This window comes from Mastomys coucha, unplaced genomic scaffold (genome assembly GCF_008632895.1).
Source record: "Mastomys coucha isolate ucsf_1 unplaced genomic scaffold, UCSF_Mcou_1 pScaffold12, whole genome shotgun sequence".
NCBI lineage: Eukaryota > Metazoa > Chordata > Mammalia > Rodentia > Muridae > Mastomys > Mastomys coucha.
Genome location: NW_022196894.1, coordinates 48,777,440 through 48,796,426, shown reverse-complemented (window position 1 = coordinate 48,796,426; position 18,987 = coordinate 48,777,440). Strand labels below are relative to the sequence as shown.

At 37.0% G+C, this 18,987-nt stretch overlaps 1 non-coding gene across 1 annotated transcript; it reads left to right on the top strand.

Annotated features, from left to right (window-relative positions):
* Nucleotides 1-17,623: 17,623 nt before the first annotated feature.
* LOC116086708 lies at nt 17,624-17,766 on the top strand. The gene has a single exon (XR_004117075.1). It is a non-coding gene; the product is annotated as a small nucleolar RNA SNORA48 (small nucleolar RNA).
* The last annotated feature ends 1,221 nt before the right edge of the window (nt 17,767-18,987 follow it).

The following is an 18,987-nucleotide window of genomic DNA, read 5'->3' as shown; positions in this document are numbered from 1 at the left end:
GGGAAGGAAGAGAGAGAGGTTAAAGAAACTTTAAAATTTTAAATCAATGAGCTTTTCCTTGAGTAACTCTTTTTATTAAATTATTTTATTTATTTAAATTCCAAATGATCCCCTCTTCCTAGTCCCCCCTCCCAGAGTTCTTTACCACATACCCCCTGCTCTTTGCATCTGAGAGGGTGCTCTGCCACCCATCCTCCTCACACACCTGCCAACCTCCACCTCAGCCCCCAACCCCCCACCAGCATCTACCCTCCCTGGGATGTCCTACAGGATCAGGCCCATCCTATTTCACTGAGGTTGGACAAGGCAGACCTCTGCTACATATGTGCCAGAGGCCATGGACCAGCCCATGTATGCTCATTGGTTGGTAGCTTAGTCTCTGGGAGCTCCCATGGGTAAGGGTTAGTTGATAATGCCGGTCTTCCTATGGGGTTGCCATCCCCTTCAGTTCCTTCAATCCTGCCCTAACTCTTCCATGGGGGTCCCTGACCTTATTTCAATGATTAACTGTAAGTGTCTGCATGTATCTCAGTCAGCTGCTGGTGGAACCTCTCAGAGAACAGCCATGCTGGGCTCCTGCCTGCAAGCATAACATGGCATCAGTAGTAGTGTCAGGATTTGATACCAGGCCATGGGGTGGATCCCAAGATAGGCCAGACGCTAGAAAGACTTTCCTTAGTCTCTTTTTCATTTTTGTACTGCATTTCCTGTAGGCGGGAACAATTCTGGGTAAAAGAAAAAATTTGAAGGTGGGTTGGTGATCCCATCTCTCCACTGAGGGCCCTGTCTATCTACCGGAGGCAGTCTCTTCACTGTTGTGCATTTCAGCTACTGTCATCCCTATTGAGTCCTGGGAGCCTCTCGCATCCATGTTCTCAGGGACTATCTAGAGATTCCCCCCATCCCTCGCAGCTGCATATTTCCATTCGTTCTCCTGTCCCTTTGAGCTTCTCTCCTGTCTCCCCCATACCTGAACCTTGCTTGCCAGATAACTGTCCCCTTTCCAACCCAACTTCCTCCCTCCCTCAGGCTCCCACAGTTATCTTGTTTCCCCTTCTAAGTGGAATTGAAGCATCCTCACTTGGGCCAACCTTCTTGCTAAACTTCATAAGGTCTGTGAGTTGTATTGAGTATTGTGTGCATAGTTCATTTTGGAGAAGGTATGAGGTGCTGAAAAGAAGGAATCATCTTTTGTTTTTGATTGAAGTATTCTGTAGATATCTGTAGATCTACCTATCCATTGGTGAGAGTGGAATGTTGAATTCTCCTGCTTTTACTGTGTGAGGTTCAATGTGGTTTTTTGAAGTTTAGTAAAGTTTCTTTTATAAATGTGAGTGTCCTTGCATTTGGGTCATATGTGTTCAGAATTGAGACTTCATGTGGTTGGAATTTTCCTTTGATGAGTATGAAGTGTCCTTCACTATCTCTTTTGATTACTTTTGGTTGGAAGTCTATTTTATTGGATATTGGAATGGTGACTCCAGCTTCTTTCTTGTGACTGTTTGCTTAGACAATTTTTTTCCAGCCCTTTACTCTGAGGTAGTATCTGTCTTCGTTTTCTGAAGCGTGTTTCTTGTATGCAGCAAAATGATGGATCCTGTTTGAATGGGCAATCTCTTAACCTGTGTCTTTTTATTGGAGAACTGAGTCTTTTGATGTGAGAGATATTAAAGACCAATGATTGTTAGTCCCTGTTATTTTATTGTTTGAGGTGGTATATGTATGTGATTCTCTTCTTAGGGGTTTGTTGTGAAATGGTTAATTTCTTGTGTTTTCTTGGGTACAGTTGCACTCCTTATGTTGTAGTTTTGCTCCTAGAATGCTCCGGAGAGCTGGATTTGTGGAAAGATATTATTTAAATTTGATTTTGTCATGGAACATCATGGTTTCTCCATCTATGGTGATTGAGAGTTTTACTGGTATAGTACCCTAGGATGAGATTTGTATTCTCTTAGGATCTAGATGACTGTCCAAAATCTTCTGGCTTTTAGTGTCTCTCCTGAGAAGTCTTGTCTAATTCTGATAGGTCTGCCTTTTAATTTTACTTGGCCTTTTCTCCTCACAGCTTTTAATATTTTTTTCTTTTTCTGTGCATTTAATATTTTTTCTTTTTCTATGCATTTAGTGGTTTTTTTTTTTCTTTACTGTATGGCAAGAGGCCCAATCTATTTGGTGTTCTGTAGGCTTCGTGTACAATTTATGGCCATCTCTTTAAGCTAAAGACATTTTTCTCTATCATTTTGCTGAAGATTTCTGGACCTTTGAAGTGGGAATCTTCATTCTCTTCTCTTCCTATTATTCTTAGATTTGGTCTCCTCATTGTGTCACAACTTTCCTGAATGTTTTCGATTAGGACTTTTCACCCATTGTATTTTCTTTGACCAATATGTTGATATCTTCTATGCCTGCGATTCTTTCTTCCATCTGTTGTATTCTGTTGAAGATGCTTACATCTCTTTCCTAGGTTTTCCATCTCCAGGTTTGCCTCCATTTGAGATTTATGCATTGTTTCTATTTCAATTTTTAGGTCTTAAAGAATTTTGTTCAATTCCGTTATCTGTTTGGTTGTATTTTCCTGTATTTGTTTAATGGATTTATTTGTTTTGTCTTTAAGAGTTTCTGCCTATTTGCCTGTGTTTTCCTGTACTTCTTTAAGGGAGTTATTTATATCTTTCTTAATGCCCTGTATCGTCTTCATGAGATGGGATTGTAGGTCAGAATCTTGCTCTTCAGATGTATTAGAATATCCAGGGCTTTCTGTGGTAGGAGAACTGAATTCGGATTGTGCCGAATTATATTGGCTTCCGTTGCTTGTGCTCTTGTGCTTGCCTTTACCGTGTGATTATCTCTGGTGTTATCTGGCTTGGGTGTCTCCGAGTTGAGCAGGCCTCCTGGGAGGCAGGTAGAGCTGTGTGACCTGGGTTAAGGCAGGCCTCTTGTGTCTCTGTGTCCCTGTGTCCCTGTTTAGGGCAGACCTCCTAGGAGACAGGATGGCTTTGGGGTCCAAGGGTGAGTTTGGCAGGTTCACAGATCTGCCACAAGTTCAGGTGCAGATGGAGACCAGAAGAGGGATGATCCCTCGAGTCCTTTTGTACTTCAGACTGGACATTTCTTTTAAATCTTTTTTTTTAATTTATTTATTTTATGTGTATAAGTACACTGTAACTGTACAGATGGCCATGAGCTATCATGTGTGTGGCTGCTGGGAACTGAACTCAGGACCTCTGCCACCCCTATTCGCTCTGCCCCATTTGCTCCGGCGTAATTCACTGTAGGTGTCTTCAGACGCACCAGAAGAGGGTGTCAGATCTCTTTACGGGTGGTTGTGAGCCACTATGTGGTTGCTGTGATCCAAACTCAGGACCTTCGGAAGAGCAGTCAGTGCTCTTACCCTCTGAGCCATCTCGCCAGTCCCAGACTGTACATTTTTAATTTCATCTCTCTGTCTTCCATCAAACATGTTGTGTGCCCACCATCACAGCCCCTCTAACGTTTTCATGGACTTTAGCTTCACTTTAATATTTACAATTAGGTGAGGTTATGGGTGCTTTGGGCTACATTTTGTTTTGGTGCATGGTTATTGTTGCTCTAGTGACAAGGACTATGAGGTATCATTACTGGGCTTGAGTTCCAGAGCTTTCTAAAGAAAGACCAAGGCAGGAACATTTTCAGAAGCAATATATAAACGGCTGACACAGCTAGCCTGCATCCTACTAAACTCCTAATATTGTTAACCATGGGACCCTGATTTTTTAGAACAGATATTTAAAAAAAATAAAGTCTATTTGTTCTTTTCAAATTTCTTAGTTAAACTGAATGTTTTCATGCAAATTCTTTAAGTTCTCTTAAGATCCCAACCATGCTATTGGCTATAATTTGAGCATCTTCCCTTTCTGTCCTTCCTTCTTTTGGCCCTGTTAGATACATATCATATTCAAATTATATCCTTATTTCCACATGCCACTAAGTACAGTGTGAACTCAAACAGTCCAAAGAGAGGGGCTCTTTGGCCACTGTGTTACTATTAATTCAAGAAGCAACACTAGGCCAGTTACCAACATATTTGATATTGTTTCCCAAAAGACTTTTCCACATGTATGCTACATTAGCTTTTAAATACTTATTCAATTCAGATAAATGATGTTTACATTAATTCTCTAGCTAGCCAAATGAGTCCATGCAGCATATTCTGACAGAGAAAATAATAGTAAAAAACATTTGTATTATGGACATTAATATTATATATCAGATCAGTCCTGAGCATTTAGAACTGTACAAAAATTTGAAGCTTTCTTTTTTGGCTTTTATAATCTATTTTTAAACAGAAAAGCAAATAAAAGGCATGATTAGAGAAATAATTAACTTAAAATTTTGACTCTCACCACTAAATTAGAGAGGAACAGTTAATCTGTTTACTGTAGGATGATGTAGCAAATATAGACAAACATATTTTATAGATACTTTTAAAATATGATTTTGTTGAATCTTAGACTCTTATTTATTTTCCAAGCTTTTATATTTTCCTTAGTAAAATTCTGCAATTATCATTATGAATCAAATTAATTTTAATGGATTATTTTAATGAACAATTCTCACATCTAGTATATATTGAGCCATGGTATAGATAGTACATCATATTAGGTAATTGTAAATAATTTACTGATAAGCACAATATTGTAAAGATTAAAACATTATATGCAACACTATAAAATTTCCTTAGTCAACAAAATATGCTTTGATATTGATGAGTATCATTTGAAAAATGGCAAATAGAGCTGGAGAATGACTAGCATATTGTTCTTCAGTCTCCAGAATGAATGCCTGGGACCTCACAACTGCCTGAGATTCCAGGTCCAGGGCAGTTGCTTTTCTCCTGGTATTCACAGACAGCTGCACTCTCATGAAAATCCTAACAAACCTAACACAAATACAAAAAATTAAAATATTAAAGTAAATCTTCAAAGGAAATTAATGAATACAATTTTCTCTGGTAGGAAGAACAGAAGAGATCACTTCCCTGTAGCTGCCCAATCTTACTAAGCAGGAACTATGACATATACTACAGATAAATAAATGAGAAGAGTCTGTCTCTAAGACCCTTTTGAGCTATGTGTAATATCATAAAATTCTTAATGGAACTGGTAGCTTTTAAATTATACTTGAAAAATAGTATGCACCATGAATTCAAAGTAGAGAGATTTTAAAGGTCTAGACATAATTGAGAAGCTAACAGTATAGCACAGGAAACAGATAACAAGAATATGAATTTGTGTAGAGAATCCATCTTCAGAAGGCAGATGTAAGAGGATTGATTGGTTTAAATACTCATTGAATGTGAGTGAGGTAGAAATGGAATAAATCAAACATGCTCTGAGCTCATCAGTGTGTCAAGGAGAATGATTACCTTGATAGATAGTGGATCTAAAAAGAGAATTCAGGTGGGCTGAAATGGCAAAATGTAGAATGTTGCCACTAAATTTTTAATTTTCATGTATCAGAGAATGAAACATAGAGAAAATGCAGCCTAGCTAGAAAAGGCATAGCTCTGAATGAAATCAGACCAACTGGTCTCAATTCAAATCCCTTCATTCCTTACTAGCTGAGAAGTAGTAAGCTGGTGACTTAAGTCTGCATTCTCCTCTCCTCATCTATAAAATAGAGATAATAGTAAGACCCACAGAGAACAGTGAATTCATATCTTCTGTAAGAGTGTTTGATACAAATGAACACTTGGTGTATACACACTTTGGTTATCCACACCCAGCACTCATTTTAAATGCCAGGCTGAAATGGCCAATTCACTTCTTGATACCTAGTTTTAAATTCATAATGATTGGCTTGGTGACTGACATAAATCTACACCTAATGTTTTCAGCATTGGTTATTCTTCTTAAATTTGTATTTCCTCTTTCCAATGTAAAAATCTCATCAGTAGAGTTTCATGCGATGTGAATATTTTCCTGAACTTAAAACTAATTAATTCTGCATCATTAAAACATATTGCAACTCAAGAGATACAAAACAAATGTATTATTGCAATCTCTCACAATCTGCCTAAAGTAGCCTAGTTTCTTCCCCTGTGTTACCATTTGTGAAAAGCTGCAGTTGACACTACAAATCTGAATGACTCCTCTTCATAATTTTCAATCAAACAATATATTCTAAAGGCCATTTTTCATAGTTTATCTTCAATCTGCCTTATGTTGCCCTATGGACACTTTTGTTAAGATTATATTAATTGCCTTCTTGGTCTCTGGACTCCACCAAATTATCTAGTCAATATCTCTAAAATTTAAATCTCATAACTGTAAATTTCTCAAGAAAACACCTTAAAAGCTTACAATTGTTCATTTGATAAAGAGTAATAGAGTCTTCATTGGATGATGTTGCACTCCTCAGCAGGCATGGGGTCCCTGTGTGTTCTAACACTATGGCTCCAAACATAGTCTACTAGCATATCTAGTAGTACTTGGAACAAGGAAGCTATTGCTCTCCTCTGTCCTTGTCTACACATTCTTTCTGCTTAGGGAAGCCATTTTCAGCCATTTTCTTTTCCTCTCTTTTATTGTACATATAACACAGGAGCATTAATCAAAACTCACCTCAAAGTTACCTTTTCTCTAAAAACTTACCAATTATCTTTGTTATCACCTTTTCTGTGCCTTCTATGTGTTCCATCTCCTCTAAACAACCTCACTTTAATCCACATATTGGAGACTAGTAACCCTAATTTAATCAACGTGTTTAAAAGTTTATTTCAGCTTATTAGACAGTACACCTTTCAGATACCCTTAAGCAAATGCATAGCATAGCCTGGCACAAAGAACGCTCAGTATGATGTGCTTACTGAATGAATGAATGCTTGCTTACTGAATGAATGAATGTTCTATATGTAAGGAGGCTGATTCCCTAATATAGTCAAGCAAAAATGCAGGAAAATGGCAATAATTTTTTTCTTAAAAGTAAAAACTAAGAAATCTTAATTACGTGACCAAAACTCTTAGAGTTGGTTTGAATATCCAGCTACTTACCTTACTTTATATAAAAACTAAAAGGACATTACTAGAAAGAAAATAAAATCCTTAAGTTCAAAATAATGAATTTGTACCAGTCTTTCCTTAAGAATTATCTTATCATCCCTTGCCCAAGTAGAAGTGTCATCTACTACATGTAGTTTGACATGAACTTACACTTTGCCTAAGCTTCAGATTTTACTAATTAATCAGCCTCATTAAATCATTCTGCAACTTTGCACTATGTGAAATTTCAAGGTGGGAAGAATTATTTTTCCCCTCATTTATGTGCTCTTTTCACAGAATCCTTGAACAGACAGAAAATAATTACACTAAACTTTAAAGTCATATTTAAAAATAAAGTACATTAAAATTATTAAAACAGTAACCTTAATTCCAATAACACTTCAGCTAGAAAAGATTGTCTTTTTTCTTCTACTAATGTTAAAATATTTCATTTTATTTGATCTCGGGCAATGTTTTAGTCAGAGAAGTATCCTAATATTCTATGACGTTAGAAGAAAATAAAATCTTAAGGCAGTAATACAGAACAGATATCAAGGTACAATGGAAATACCTCCACACACAAATATCCACAGACACAGACTGTCAAGTTAATGACACAAAAGTTATCTCTCAGAACCATTCACTTGTATGAATTCTTAATGATTCTATGCTTCTGAGCCATAATGACCCAAGTTATTTCATAGGTAAACATAACCATTCACTTAGTTCTTTATAGGCCAAATAAGTTATTGGAAAATTGGTACATTTGCCAGTTAATGGTTCAGAATTAAATTGAAATGCATTGTATAAGTGGCACTGATACACTCTGGGATTAAGTCACTTAAGAAAAATGATATTGTTAATTAAAATTACGCACTACTGAGTTCATCAGCTCATGCATAGATTGACACAGAAAGCTTAGGAAATAATGCTTTCTTCTGTGCAAACAAAATTGAAACTAACAATGTTCAAATATGAAAAAAAATGTCAAAATGAGTAAATACTTCAATGATTTGTAAAAATACTACATTAGATAATGAGGGACAGTTTCTAGCTAAAAGGAAGTGCTGACCCTCACACTCCAAGGGCTCATCTTAATAGAATTTTCTAAATGTGTCTCTGTTTTCATTGGGTCATTCTCCTCAGTTCACTGTAGCCTAATTTTCCTCTCTTTTGTCATGAAGGACACTTATTAAGGTCACTGGTGCCCTTCTCACAATATTATCAGTGGACACTTTAGCCCACTGTTGAACACTTAAGATAGTAAGTTTTTATATTTCTTCAACTAACTTTAACGTATGTAGGCTTGTCCCTCACGGCCATGATATATTAGTGTTTGGTCACAGCATGCTTTCCGTCCTCTCTCTGACCTTTGTCTATGTATTCTAATCCAGAATTTCAGTGCAGTAAATGGTACCAGAGTCATCAATTTCAGCTATTAGAACATCTTGCATTTACCCTTTTGCTCCCATTTCAACTGTTACTAATCTACTACACCTTAGTTGCCGCCTTCCCCTTTTCCTTTTAGCTTACCATTCCATGTCCTCCTGATGAGGTTTTTATTTTTTTATGTCACACCCAAAAATAGATGAATTCTGCCACCATCACCTCAAAAGTTGGAAAAGCCACTCCATTGATTTTATAATTGCAATCTTTCATCTTACCCAACATAACAGTATAGTCAAACTTTTGCTCAATTTCCTAACTCTTCAGTTAGGAAACTACTCCTCAGTTTCCATGTTTCAGCTATATTAGTTACATACAAACCTTTTAAAAGACAGTATGTCCCAGTTCTCAAAAGCTTATTATAAGAGTTTCTGGAGTTTAGCTCTTCTGCATTTCAATAGACTACTTATTTAATGGAAAAAACTTTCCATAAATTCTCAGAATTCTGTTTATAGTTTTGTTGTTGTTATTCATCTATTTCCCCATTTTTCTTTTATTTTGAGATCGTAATATAATTACATCATTCCTCCATTCCCTTCATCTCTCCAAGACTTTCCATATATACATCAATGTTCCCTTTCAAATTTATGTCCCCGTTTTGTAAATTATATCTATATAGGTATGTGTATATGTATGTATGTATGTCTACATATAACCAGCTCAATCTGTATTATGTTACTTGTATTTATGTTCTCATGACTGACCACTTGGAAATGGATAGCCACTTGGTGTGCTCTTCCTTAGAGAAGAATATTTTTCACACTCTCAACATTCCTAAATTTTCTGTAGTATTTTGTGTAGGATTGGGAACTTTACCCAGTCCACTTTGTTATGTCTATTGTTGTTCTTACTCAGTTTATATTTAGACAATCATATTGGTGTGACTTTACCTGTGCAGTTTCTGGCATTTCTAGGACTGTATATGTTTTAATTATTTAACTGTTTGGAATTTCTAGGTTTAATTACTTTTTTCAAGCATTCTTATTTCTTATGGCATCAACTTCATAATCTCCAAAATGTCAGTTGCAATAACTTATGTTCAAAAATCTATCCTGTGCCAAATACTGGATTCATGAATTGGTTGTCTTAATGATTTTAATGATTTTTGTCTTTGTTTGTTTATTTGTTTCTTTTGGTGTTTTTTTTTCCCATAAGCAACAGTTTTTAATGTACTTGGTTCTTGGCTTTCTATTTATTTACTACAAATACTCCAATCTTTATCTTCCTACTTGATTAAGACCAATGTGGTAGATTCCCTGTCCATTGAGCAGACAAGTACAAAGACTAGGAAAAAACATGTCCAACTTTGTTTTATTTTTTACTATAATTATGAATTAAGTACTTTAATTTCAAATTGTAAATTAAGTTCTCCACATGCCATTTGAATTTTAGAATACTTAAAAATACTCTTTGAATCTTCTTATAATAAAATAAATGCTTATTGTTATTATCAAATACTTTTGTCCATATAAGATTTTTATACATACTCAATTGTATCTCCAATTTATGCTAAGGTTAGTATTAAAATTTTATAATCTTTCTTTTCATAATGGCACTGGAATGTTTCGTGAGAAACATCCAGTGGAATATATTCTGGTGAAGGATACTTGGAACATGTTAGAAAATACAAACATCTTTAGCACATTACATGGTATAAAGACTTAGTATAGTGTAAAGCATTTTAACAAGCACATAAGTCATCTTCACAGGCTTGTAAAAAATAACAAATAAAAATCATGTTCCAAATAAAAACTATGTTTTAGAACAAAGCAAGAAAGGACACAACACTGAATAGCCACAGGAAGGTACTGAAGGAGCTTGACTGCCCAAGGGAAGGAATTCAGGGTGTAAGACAGTGAAGCCCTTGGGCTCCTTCAGTTTTTGGCTATGGGACAGGTGAGAGGGGCATATCTATGTGGATGTAACCTGGAAGCCTCCTTAAATGAAGACTAACTCTCACAGTTTCATAAGGACCTGAAAACTCTAGAACAGAAGAAAGCATCAATAGTTCCACCTATCAGTAATGCCAAGGACTCGTAGCAATGACCAAGATATCCCATTAGGTATAATCATGGCACATACCTTAAGAGTAACCAATTGTCACCTATAGGGCCCAAGTCCTGCTCAAAGAAGAGAAATCATGCCTGATACTGTAAATCTAGCAAACTGTCTATGGCTGGTAGTTAGAAAACCTATCACTACCAGTTTCTTAGTAGTACAAGTTCGACTGCCTTCTAGATACTTACACCATCAATAGATAAGTATAACTTACATCACCCATCAAAAAAGCTTCATTTTGCTTTAACTAAGAGATCATATAGAAAGCTACATTTACTCAAAATGCAGATATCAAATGATTGTGGGATTCTCAACCCCAAATAATACATTCACAATAAAATGAAGGTACAGGGACCTTCACAGAAAAAGAAGGGAAAGATTCTGACAGCTAGAATACTAAGACAGAAAACAAAAACAAAAACAAAGACAAAGACCAAGATATTTAGTTTAGTTGAAGGGAGGACTGGGGGTGAATATGGTCTAGGTGAGTTTTATGAAATTCTCTAAGAATTAAGCAAATACTATAAAAAAATAATACCAAAAACTGGGTTTCTCTTAGAAGAAAAAAAAGAGGATATTTACAGTTTCATAGCTCTAAAACTCTACATGGCTACTTCCCAAACTGAAGGAGACCAAAGGTTTTACTGTACTAATTTACTGTACATACAAACACACACACATATATACATATATACTCAAGCATACTAACATTGAGCATTATCATATCTTTTTTTCTTTTTGAAATGAGTTGCAAGAAGAATAGAGGGGGGGGAGTTTTAAGGTAAATTATGTTCAGGCAGCATGACTTCGGGAGCTTCATGATTCTCCCCTACAAGGCTGTCTCCCAGAATTAACAAGTGATGTCTCCCTTGCTGTCAACATTCTAAAGTCTACAAAGACATTTCATAGAAGGCTGTCACTCAATGTCTTTTAAAATATCAATGGAGCTCAAAAGCTTATAACCCCCTAGATTTTTTGATTTTAATTGTGGGTGATGCCAAGAAACCAGAAGAATGTATCAATGTTCATGAATTGTCTGCACCATTGTAGTTAAGAACACCTGAGACACATACCCCTATAGGAGTCCCTTAACAGGCATGTACCCCACATTAGACCTTACGGAAGAATGTGACACATATACTACCAAAAAACATGTGGCTGGGTATGATGTCAATGTAATTAATACTTATTACTGATAAATAATTCAAATTCATAGCAAGTTGAACTAAAATATGCAAAAGGATGTATAGAAATGACATTGATAAACAGTTGAGCCGTATTCAAGTACATCCAACTACTAGAGGTAGTAGATAGTAACTGGTCATCCAAAAAAGAACTTTCATGTAGAGTAAACTGGAAAAAAGATAAGGCTGACTTAATTAGGACAGCTAAATGATAGAGGCAGCTAAAGAAGAAAACAAGGTTTTCAATGTATTGCAGATAAAGATGGAACTTATTTTAAAATGGTTTACTTAAACAGAATCATTTTAGCAGTTACATCTGCCCTGACCCAACTGGTCTAAACACTTTACAAAGAAAACAAAAGCATAATGTTTGATCAATATTATAAAAGTAGTCAAAATCCAGAGTAGCTAAAGAGCTACCCAGTCCATCCAAACAGAAAGAGGAATTGATCCAAAATTCTGTGCACTCTCTTCATTTCCTTAGCTCCAATTCAAAAATGTAGCTCAGTGCCTGGGTTAGTTTGAGGAAGCTGTGAAAGTGGAGTACAGTGCAGTAGACATCACAGGGTGCTTGCTGCTCCCCTTGTGCGGTCCTTCCACTTGGCCACAACTTCATTGTCTGCAGCTGAGGCGCAGGTGAGGGTCTGGTTGTCCACTTTCGGGAGGCTCAGAAAGGACTTCTGTAGTTTGCTGCTCTGAGAGACCTGATATGACTTAATATGCAGGATTTGAACTTGCTAGGCAGGCCATCATGGCCTGATCATCCACAACAGATGCTATTTGCTTTGTTTAAATGCTTTAGGCCTCACATTTTCAGAATAAAAAATAAGGGGCAGGGCGATCATTTCCAGCACTTTCTCTTTGCTTTCTGACAATGCAGTCCTTAGTTCAGCGAGTTAGAAAGCACAAATAGCAATGTCTCTGCCTTTGTAGCCTTCTCAAAATGCTACAAGAAGACAAAACGTTTGGCAGTGATGCTTAAAATTTAATGTCATTTTGAAAACAAAACCCACAGTTCCAAAGTAAAAATGATAACATTGCATGATAATACCAGAAATCCTGTGCAGATAAGAGAAAAACATTGAAATTCAAGTAGCAACCTAGCTCCCACAGACTTCCCTCACCAAGCCATCCCTCCTCCCTACCTGTTTTATACAGGGGAAAAAGATTAGCTTTTTAAAGATGTGTATATGGTTTTCCTTGCAGGGTATGTTTGTAAAGAACATTTAAGTAAGAATATGCATAAAGATAGGCAATAAATTGAAGTGAAGGTTAGGAAGAAGATAACACAAGGTAAATTGCATGAAGAAAACATATTAACTCTAAGGAAGAGAAAATGAAAACATCTTCTAAATGACTTCAACATATTCTGAAACCTATAAAATACTATCCATGCATAAAACGGTGAAGTAATGTACTAAGAGATTTCTGGTAAATATAAATTGCATGCCCCATTTGTGATGTTGGTTTAAGTGTTACTTTAAGTATTAAATTTAAAAACAAAATTGAAAAATCCATAGTCATAGAGAAGTGACCGTCTGTGTGACTACACATTATCTTTGAATGGACACACAAAAAAAATGGCCCTTACTAATTTCTTTCCATTTGAACAGTAGCTAGTGAATTTCTGATTTCTTCTTCTGGCCTCTCTGCCTTGAACCTGTCTACTCTATCTTCCTAAGGAGAAGCCCAGAGCTGGCACTTAGCTTATTCTGCAAACCAGATAGCTGCATTATCAGAATGGATCAAGACATTAACCAGTTTTCTCCTCATCTCAACACCATCCTCTCACACATATGTGCACACACAAATAGAACAAAAATATAAGGCAGTAACAACCAAATCTCCAACAGTTCTCACTATTGACACAGAAATTGATTTCCTAATCAGTATATAGTTGATCAACTTTGGAATGATCATTCTGATACTGCATGTATTTGGTGATTTAATAAATAACATTGTTATTGGTGTTTATTTGATTTTTATTCTTTTACATGAAGACATTATAATTGCAAAGGGACTGGGACACTGAGAGATTACTTTGTCTCTTTTAAAAGAAATAACAGTTATTAAGAAAGTTGTTACTTTTTTAATTCTGTAGTCTCATTTGTTAAAACCCTGAATCACAATTATCAGTTCCAAAAAAAATAAAGAATTAAAATACAAACTAATTATTTTTTCTGACCATAATCTGTTGAGCTGGCATCTGAGCTCAAATAATAATTTCAATCAATTTGGAAGCAGCTTTCATATAATTTCATGGTCTATGAAAAATTCATTTGGAAACCATGTGTGACATTTGTTACAAGTAGTGAGTTTATATATTTATCCTGTTTTTCCATTTTCAATCAACTGCCACCTAACATATTTCTAGGAGGAACATATGCCTACTATTGCTCTGACGCCAGTGGGATCTGTCTTATCTAGGAAGTCATTGTTCAGGCTTATACGAATTCTCATTATTCATGAGAATCCAAAGACAGTACTGAGGTGACCATCGTTGGGTAAGACTGAAATTCTATGGCAGAGATACGAGGAACTATATAATTTGGAGTTCTATTAAAAGGGTATACATGTGTGCATCTAAGAGAAAATATAGTAATTGCTTGAAGTTTACCTTTGTCTAAGTTAGGCCAAAAAATATTTTGATTCATATTTTTGAGGACACAGGGTCTACATATTTTAAAAAACACTAACTTGTGGAAGGTAAAAGGACAAAAAGAATTTTCTTCTATTCTTGTTCATTCTATTGATACAACCCTATAAAATTCTCTTATCTTGTCTGTAGTATTCAGCATTAGCATAAAAAACATGGGAAATAACAAGTTCCTCGTTAACTTTTTTTTGTTGTTTTTGACATGTAGCTATGACTAGACTAGGAGGTATTAAGTCAGTGTCTTCGTCAGAGAGCTCTGCTAATTAAGCCCCCTCCAAATTACACCGACCACAGCTCATGAGCTACACAGGTTACCTATCTCTAGGGTTTCATGATTAATACAAAAGGACACCATGTGTGTGTATGTTTTTGGGCTTCCATATGCCACTACTCAAGATATGTGAGAGTGTGTATAGCTGGACAGAAAAGTCGTCAGATCAGGGCTGTCAATTTTAGTGACTCACTAAGGGCCAATGGCTTCATCTTAACAATGCATTCAAAATTCTTGAGTTGACAAAAAAATGAAAAAAATATGCTCCAAAGTCTTTAGGAATTTAAAATCTGACACAGATCAAAAACTTATATAAATACAACCAGAAGAACAACACAACAACAACAAAAAACCCTGAAATTTTGCCTGTATTTAGCAGAATTTATGTGAGAAGGACTGAGGTCATTATTATTATTCTCTTGATTGTTCTGAATTTTACATCTTCTGACAACTAAATATGAACACTTTAACAAGCACATATGTATTATCTACTACATCCAGAATTTAGCATAAGTGAAATACATTTCTTATGTTATTAGAAATAAATCATTTCCCAAGGATATTTTATTAATTGGAGTATTGTAGCTTAATAATATTTTGTCTATAAGCTTGGAGGGGATCTTTACAGATTAGACTATAAAAAAGGAATCAAGAAGAGGATAATGTGAATGAATTAATTCATTATAGTTATATTATTATCCAATATCCATTTATCAAAAACTGTTCAAAACTTATGATTAAATTCTCTCTACTAGTAGAGGTTGAGAATTTGGCTCCTGTCCTAGAACATAGCAGGACATTTTATATAGGACTTACTTTTATTTGGTATCTTCAATCATATTGACAAGGCTTAACCATTTTTTCTGAGCTCTGTGAAAACAATAAGCAGGTTCAGCAACATTCTCTAGCAGAGATTTCAAACTTGAGTTATTCTATGAGTATTCACAGAGTTGCTATGTTCCAGTTCTTAGTACATTGGTACAGTCTACACAGCTCACTGCAGACGTGAAAGGCAGGTACATTAAGCACTGGAGTGGGATGCTCTGCACACTGATTAGAAAAGGGAATACTATGGAGACCTTAGATCAGTCTAAGATGATTGCAGCAGTGAGCATTCAAGCAGTAAGGAGATGACAATACAAAGTTGCCACAGAAAGAGACAGAGTGCCTGGAAAACTTAGGGATTTCAAGGAGTCTCAGGTGCAAAAAGTATTTCAATATCCACATGCAAAGCTCAGCTAAGATTCAAATTCCTCAAATGTTTGTCTTGGTTAGGATTTTGCTGCTGTGAACAGACACCATGACCAAGCAAATCTTATAAAAGGGCAACATTTAACTGGGGCTGGTTTATAGGTTCAGAGGTTCAGTCCCTTATTACCAAGGTGGTCACATGGCAGCATCCAGGTTGGTGGAGCTGAGAGTTCATCCAAAGGCCACTAGGAGAATACTGGCTTCCAGGCAGCAAGGATGAGGGTCTTAAAGCCCACACCCACAGTGACACACTTCCTCCAACAAGACCACACCTCTATAGTGCCTCTCCCTGGGCCAAACATATTCAAACCACCACAAATGTGAACATCTAAATTTAGTTCTTTATCATTTAGCATTCCCATAGCAATAGAATTTTCTACCTGGTACAGAAACTATGTGGTTTAAGCTTCAAGTAAACTTCAGCCAAATGGATATAGTGTTATAACATAGCTAGTGGTCTTCCAGTGATGTCACTCTAAACTCTCACTATATTTTTTTAAGTTACTCTATTCATTCCTTTATGGGCTTTATGGGCTTTATGGCATTATGAGTAAACCATCATACGTTGCATTATTCCATGATTTTTCCTTTTAAAAATGCTTATAATATATTTCACAATTATATTTTTGCAATCATTCATCAATGCATGTTATTTTCTCTAATATAATCCATTAGTCATGGGACTTGTAATACCTTTCACACTAAATTATTCTTGAAGTAATTTAGTCTGTCAGCCTAATACTAAATGATACATTTTAGTGGCTGAAACTGTAGGTTGGCTGCTATGCAAGCAAATGGAGAATCTACAGTTCAGGTAAACAGTAGGTTTGTAGGACACAAAAGCTTGTGTTTACCCTTAAAATCTAATTTCCTCAAGACTACAGTGATTTACAAGTAACCAACTTTATACTATTTTGTTATTATTCAAACAAACACTATGGTGACTATTAAAAAGATACATTCTTATGATTTTTTTTTGAAATGTTTCCATTTGTGCTTCTAACATTTTCTCCAGAAAAGGTACACATCAACTCTTTCCATGAACTGTGAAAAACTCATTGAATAAGCCTTGGTTTTCACACTGAACAGTAATGTGTGGGTCATCACAGTTTCTGAGTATGACTAAAGCAAATATCTTCACTATTCCTTAATTTTTATACCATGTTGAAGAATTATTAGCTTTCATGTTTTTGTGTTTGGCATTTTTTTCCCTTAATTTCACTCTTTGACTTACAGATACTTCTAATGTCTTCCTACTGTCTTTGTAATACAACTGGACAAGCAGAACAAAAGAAAATCACCATGATTAGAAAATCGGGCTTAGTTTACTTAGTGGGTTCCACTAAAACAAGTGAATGAATGAATGAGTAAATAAATAAATAAATAAGACTTTCCGGGAGCATTTAAAAGTTCAGCACCCCACAGAGTGTGGTTAAAGCCAGCAACCTGGATGCACACTGTGAAACAAAGAAGACACAGGATTTTATTATAGGTCAACAAATTTATAGAGAAAATGTCTTTAGCCAAATAACTGGCTTCCAATTAAGCCACAATACAACAAAAATTTCTTAGGAATTTTTTTTTTTTTAATTTAAAATGTTTTAGGTTGAAATACAATTGCATCACCCCTCCCCTTCCCTTCCTCCAACTCATCCCTGTTCCCTGACACAATGTAGAGATCAACTGATTCCTGGAAGCCCAACCCCAACGGATACACCTCTCTAAGATTTTGAAGTTTTACCTCAGCGATGGGCAAAGAGACACCTTGATGGGGGTGGCACTCTTACATTAGTCAGGAGCAGAGTAGATGCCAGTCTTTCGTTTACCCTAGCTTGATGCCTGCCTTGGAGGCCAAAGCTGTTTTATTCCTGGGACATAGAAATCAAATCAAATCCAGGAAGCACAACGATGCACACAACATTGGAGGAGGAAGACAGAGACCTGTGTGTGGGCAGGGAAAGATGCTCACAGACCTGCCCTCCACACCGTGGCACAGGTGGGCCATAGACAGACAGAGCCTCACCTACCATCAAGTAGCATAGCAATGGAGGATGGCAGGCAGACATTCGGACAGCCATGCCACTCAGACACAGGCTGTAGATAACCAACTTGCACTCATACCTCACAGTGCAGTTCAGACTGAAGATGTCATTTACGGGCCTGCCAGCTGCATGGGTAGCCTGCAGTGGGACCCACCACAGTGTGTAAATATGTATTGGATAGGTGGGAGAGAAAGAAAAGTGAAGCAGTTGAAGCACTTTATGAAGACATAGAACTAGAGTGTTGAGGGTGAAAAGGAGTGGCCTATTATGAGTAACAAGCCCCACCACCTGGGACCATGGTGAGGTCCCAACCTGAGCTGCTGCTGAGGGCCACACCAGGCTCAATGTTGATGTCTGTGACTCATCTTACCACTAGAGAACATAGGCACATCACTGATTGGAGCATCTTCTGGGGACTGCATGGATGTCCAGGGTCTGTTCAGAACTGGCCCTGACTGTCACTGATGAGAGCACATTGGAGAGCTGGCCCTACTTCTCATCGGTGGCAACACTCAGAGAGCAAACTGCCCTTGAGCCTTGCCCAAGGAGTACAGTACCCAGCGCTGGTGGTGGAGAGTGAGTGTTCCAGTCCAGGTGTGAGAGTGAAAGAGCTGACTCCAGCAGTCAGGAAAGCAGCCCACGTGGTCTTAAGTACAAGAGAGCTAGCCCTGCCCCTAACCAGCTGTATCGCTTAAGAGAGGAATAGCACAACCCCCCCCCCTTGTTGTGATGGGGCTGCAGGTGAGCCAGCCTTCAGTAGAACAGCACAGAAGAGCTGGTCCTGCCACTCATCTGCTGTGAGGTGGCATTTGTGCAGGATTGATGCCTCGTCCCTTGCCACGCTTCTGCACTAGGAAAAGCTAGCACTGCTGGGTCATGAAAGCAGGTAAGCTGGCTCTGTCCTTTGCTGGTTGCAGCACTCAGAAGAGCAGGCCCTGCACGTTGCCTGGGCAACACAGTGCAGCTGGTCCACATGGTGAAGGTATGTGTGAGCCATTCCCATGGGTGAGAGAGTAGGAAGAGCTGACCCACCCCTGCGTAGGCTGCAGCACTAGGGTAA